We start from the raw sequence: 6148 nt of genomic DNA on the forward strand, positions 1-6148 counted from the left end.
TGCAATGTCACATTTAATTAAAAAAATATTCACTTTTCGGTGAATTATCAAATATTTGTATAATATTGAAAATAATTTCAGTGCTGTATCTATGATAGTTTTTGATTTCGTCTATAGTTAATCAGTCATTTGTCTCATGAATATTATAAATGGATTCGAATCCATTGCCTTTTGTCGTGCTGTTTGTCAGGATCGTTACCACACTCACCCCCGAAATGCCGTTAACCAACGCGACCGACACTCTATAAATATAGTTCTAGCAGCACGTGATGCCAGTTATCTGTCAGCCTATAGTGGTCTGTCCCTTGACTGTCTGGCAACCAAACAATTGCGATCAAGACTACCACTCCACGGTGATGAGCGCACACGTAAGTAGTTGCTCAATGCTTCAGTGTGCACGTGTGTAAGCTATGTAAATGCTAGTGCAAATCTACTGCTAATAAGTTCAGGCTGTATTATCACTCTTGTAATCCCATTGGAGGAAATCTTCCTAGTGACGATGCACTCAAGGATGTTATTTATTAATAAAAGAAGTTTCAAGGCTGCCGGTTTCTTTTCAAAACTGGAGTTTGTTGGTCTGGATGACAAGCGTTCGTACCAGATTGCAATTTTCCTTTTGAAGAGAGCAAGTTCATCCTCAAGATACAACAGTTATCAGGATTATCCTTATTATTTCAACCTTAAGCTTGGGTCCAGTCGCACGTTACGCAGAGGAATGGAAGATGTCTCAATACTAGATATCAATGACCGATTTCTTTTCCCACCAGTGATTTCAGAAATCCTCGGTTTTCTCAGCCGTCTACAACTTTTGACCGGATGTGACTCGAGAGTAAGTAGCTAGACAGCTAGCTCTCCTGCGGTCTGATTGACGGATTGACCTGACTAACTGATTGACGGACTGACTGACTGACTGACTAACTGACTGTGGCTGACTAAACACTAACTGGCCAGCTAACTTACACATTTATTAATAGGCACCTATAACGACGTTGTGGTAATTCCCATTTCCTACCGCACGCAAGCGACTCTCTGAGTACAAGCCCCTTCATTATTGAAGTAAATCGAAATAAAGACATTGTTAGTGCATCGACTATGACCTACATTCATAAGGAAGACCAATCTCTACAATACAACATAAAAGAACTAGCAGCGCTCTAGCAGTGACATTGCTTCTTAGAGCTGTGAGTCATATCAACTTCAATTGCTGACTGAGAGGGGAATAGAGTAAACTGCATGAATGATTGAACTTTAGTCATAGTTATTGAACAACTCTACTGTGTATTTTTCATATAGCATAATTATGAAAAGTTCGTCACACTATCACATGAAACAAGTATAAAAGATAAGCAAATATCGAGAAATTTTACCAACAGTGTATCAACATATTCAAATATTCAATTACATCAATAATATAAATAATGGAAACGGAACAGTTGGAGAATAATGAAATATATTTAACAGTACGATGCCAGTATAATATAAGAATTACATTCAAAAGGACTGTACAGCAGACAAGAAGACTCATTAATAATCAAAACATAAATGGGTAATCCACTTCCTAGATTGATTTTGCCTACATTTATTTTCCGACAATAATACATACATAGATACATATTTAATACATACATACATACTTAATACATACATACATACACACACATGCAAATGCATACGAACTACGAAAGGAGTAGTGTGTAAATGCGTCTCCCCAAAATGTATAACATCACCACCCCCTGATGGTTATTATGAAACTGACGAATGGAAAATCACCTGAAAGAGATCTGATCGTAGGCTAATGGTACACAAAGTAGAAGTTCTGCAGGGAAATTTTCACGACCCAGCTTCAAAAATAAATGGACAGTGAGATAGATACATCAGTTTGGCAGACAGTTGCAAGGACTACTTTTGTCTTCTAGAACAAAGAGATCCACTTGGCAAAAAACTACAAATCCATAGCATGTTTGAATGTTATGCACAGACTGTACATAGGTTGTTTAAATATGTTTCAAAGACCACTGCCAAACAAACAGTGTGACAACAAATGAAGAGACAAGAGGAAAGAAAGGAGACGGGGACTGTACTCAACAGTTCATGTACAAAGCAGTCCTTAAGGAAGCCAAGCAGCATCACCATAACCTCTTAACAATATGGCTAAGCTACAAGATGTTCGACTCTATCCCTTACTCAGGGATGCTAGAATCCCGATACCTTACCAAACTACCAACTGCTACAGTTAATGCTGTTGAAAGACCGATCACAACATGGTCTTCAGAGTTATCACTGACAACAACTAAAGCAACAGCTTTATTACAAACAGAATTAGATTATCAACTGGCATATTCCAGGATGGTAATTGATCCGTAATGTCTGTACTGACAGCGAACTCCTTGTCAGCCCTGTTAACGTCAAGAAACAATTAGAACTTGTCACAACATTCTCGCGGGACGTAGGAATGACACTGGGGCAAAATAAATGCTCATAGATCAACCGAGGAAGGATTGTTAACCAGAAAGAGAACATATGCATCAATAGGCTTGCTAACTCTCATATCTCTAACGAGGAAAACTATAAGTATCTCGGATTTGATAAGGATGTTGCATATGTTGGTGCTGAAAGTAGAACTAGAATAGCAAAAGAGTGCTTCTGAAGACTCCATAAAATATAGAACACAGAGCTATATGAATTTAACAAGGCCATGTCTCGCAACACTCTTGCAGTGCCAGTACTAACATTTGGGATATTGGACTAGATATATGACGAAATTCGCCGCCTGAACATCAAAACTAACGTTAGCTTCTACATCAACAGCGACACCAATATGTGAGACGAAGCGATGGTGGGAGAGGCATGAAGTCAGTCAGTCCAAACAGCTTTTGAATGTCGCATTGTATCACACAGACAACACCTGCTGAACAGTAAGGAAAGATACGAGTTCATTACACGCATACTCAAAAGTGAAAGCAACATCTCCAGATTAGGGGAAGAATCTGAGAACCTCCTGGGCAGGTAGTCTGAGAGCAGAACCGTCTAATGTGATCAAAAAGTGGGATATAACGGGATATAACTACTAAATACCAGATAAACAAGAACATGATAAGTCATTTTAAAGTTAACTTTTTGGGTATTACACCCTTTTAAAGTAGATATTTAAAGTAGGTAGTTATTGTCAGGTATAGACGGTTAGACAGCTTGTCAGGTATATGTATATATATATATATATATATATATATACAATGTCACTCACACACACAAATACAGGGATGTGTGTGCAAAAGTAGGTATACAGTAAGTGTCACATGAATATTATAATACTTAATTCATTAAAATTATTTGCACATTAAATTAGTTAGCTTCATTTTTGATATTTTCAGTGTCATTAATCATAATAATACATTTATCGTAACTTTACATTAAAAAAAATATGTATTGCACGTGTTTTCTTTTTTCGTAAATGTATACCTACTTTTGTACCACCCTGTACATATGCAAATGCATATATGTAAATTTCATGAAATATATTATGATATAATATGTTATATTATATTATATTATATTATATTATATATTACGTTATAGCTGAATTCATAAGTGATATAAATATCAAGTCAGAAAATCGAAAAGCAACAAGAAAGAGAAGCTAAACTTATTATTCACACATATACAAAAAGAGAAACAAAGAAATAACATCACGTAGCGAGGAAATCTAAAGATTTGTAGAAGGCATATGTAGCTATTGTCAGAATGAATCACCTTTAGTATGCTATATTGTTTTAAGTGAACAAAATATCACTTGAATCCAAAATGCGGTAGAGGATTAGAAGAAAACAAGGACTACAAAAAAAAAAAAAAAAAAAAAAAATTATGGAATATATTTCCAAAACAACAGGCAATTCTTAACGGATTCAAAAGCTGTCTGGAAGAGGAAGCATTGAAGAAACAGAATTTCCAAAATCAAACAAAAATATTGATGGAAAATATGATTATGTGGAACCAGAGACCATAAATTGTGCCTTCGTGAATCATAGTCCAATCATATTCCGTAATGTCCATAAATATCGACAAATCAAAAGCAATCCTCAAGGTTATATTGATTTCTATCATTAGTACATGGCCGCAAATTTGGTGGGAGGGCATAGCGATTAAATCGATTCTAGATTTTGACTGATAATTATTTTATCGACACGAGAAGGATGAAAGATAGTGTTAACCACCGTGGCATTTGAACTCATGAAGTAAAGAGACAGACTAAATACCACAAGACATTTAGATCGTAGCTCTACGGCTTCAGCCACCCCACCACTATTTTCCTCAAATTATTCTGAAATGAATGAAAGGGGCAGTTTTTATATGCGTTTGGATATTTCTCAAATAAATTTGGTAAAATGATCGAATGCGTAGAACTGGAAAGAAGATTTTTTAAATCTTTGCGAATGAAAATATAAAAGATTTCTATCATTAATGGATTGGATTCATATCATTATTTTGAGAATGGTGATGGATTGGCAGAAACATAAGGAAAATTCCTTGTAGTATATGTCTCAGTTCGTTACGTTCTATGTTCAAATCTCATCGATGTTGAATGTGTTCTTATCTTTTCAGGCGCGATAACAAAAAACTTAGTACCGGGATCGATACAAGTAGTCGTCTGCTACAAAATTGCTGATCTTGTTCTTAAATTCGAAACAATTATTTTGGAAATAAGTCTCGAAAACCCAAACTCATATGAAATAAGGGACAGAATCTTCCAACTGCCTTGTGATGATACCAAGTAAAATCCCGAAGCTACAATTTATATTAGACATTTTTCACACATATACATAAATCTTCATATAGATATATACTATGTATGTATGTCATAATTCAGTTTTATTTCAATATTTCTTCCCAATAGAGAAGAGAACCGATTTCTAACCTAGATCCAAGACTCCTTGATTGGAATTTCAACAACATCGAAAGGGTAATTTTGTATGTATGTATGTATGTATGTATGTATGAATGTATGTATGTGTGTGTGTGTGTATGTATGTATGTATGTATGTATGTATGTATGTATATGTGTAGATTTGTATGCTTTGTTTTATGTATGTCTTCTCATGCATATTCTTGCATATCTAGACATGCTCATATATATTCTTTTCTTCTCTAGGCACAAGTCCCGAAATTTTTGAGTGGGGGTGCTGTTGATTAGATCGACCCTGTACGCAACTGGTACTTAGTTTATCGACGCCGAAAGGATGAAAGCCGAAGTCAACCTCGGCGGAATTTGAACTCAGAACGTAAAGGCAGACGAAATACTGCTAAGCATTTCGCCCGGCGTGCTAACGTTTCTGCCAGCTCGCTGCCAATTAAGGAGCCCTGGATCTAGGTTAGAAACCGGCTCTTTCTCTATTGGCAAGAAATCTTGAAATAAAACTGAATAATGACATACATACAAACATACATTGTTTATATCTATATGTAGATTTATGCTCATATATTTAAATGATAAACTTCTGGAAAGTGTTATAGTTCCGGTGATGAATTGGATCTGTAGTCTTCGAATTAGTTTTCTCCCTTGTGGTTCTGAGAGGCTTAATTTCTCAAGATTTGTATTTAGACAGTATGTATGTATCCCAGGGCCTCAATAATTACAGGTATAAGCTTGAACTTGTAATCTGGATAAAGCAACTGCAGATTTCTCAATAGTTTAGCGTAGGTATTCTCTTTTTCACTGATCTTCAGCTTTATGCTAACATCCGCTGGTCAGCTGATTTCCACAACTGTATGTATGAAGGTATGTATGTATGTATGTTTCTATTTTTTAATTATTATATATCTTCTACTGAGGAGGGAGCCGGTTTCCAACAAAGATACAAGGTTACATCTTTGGGATGAAGTTAACACGGACAAATTCACATTTGGAACTTGAGAAAAGTTTTGCATATTTTTACTGTTCCAATGACAGATTAGACATGTAATGTACGGGCCAGTCGGTCAATTTCTCTTTCTGAAAATCCCAGTTTATCCAGATTCTCCTTTAAGCATTTAGTAGCAAAACCTAGTGATCCATGTAAGTATGTTTATATGTTTATATGTATCTCCGTCCGTCCGTCCGTCTGTCCGTATGTCTGTCTGTCTATCTATCTATCGATTCGGTAGAATAAAGAGG

The 6148-nt window shown here is 35.8% G+C and overlaps 1 protein-coding gene across 9 annotated transcripts in view; it reads right to left on the reverse strand.

The window, feature by feature from the left end:
- Positions 1-6148, reverse strand: part of LOC106879147 (potassium voltage-gated channel subfamily H member 7) — a 703964-nt gene that overhangs the window by 130374 nt on the left and 567442 nt on the right. The window lies entirely within an intron of this gene.

Source organism: Octopus bimaculoides, chromosome 9, assembly GCF_001194135.2.
Source record: "Octopus bimaculoides isolate UCB-OBI-ISO-001 chromosome 9, ASM119413v2, whole genome shotgun sequence".
Lineage (NCBI taxonomy): Eukaryota > Metazoa > Mollusca > Cephalopoda > Octopoda > Octopodidae > Octopus > Octopus bimaculoides.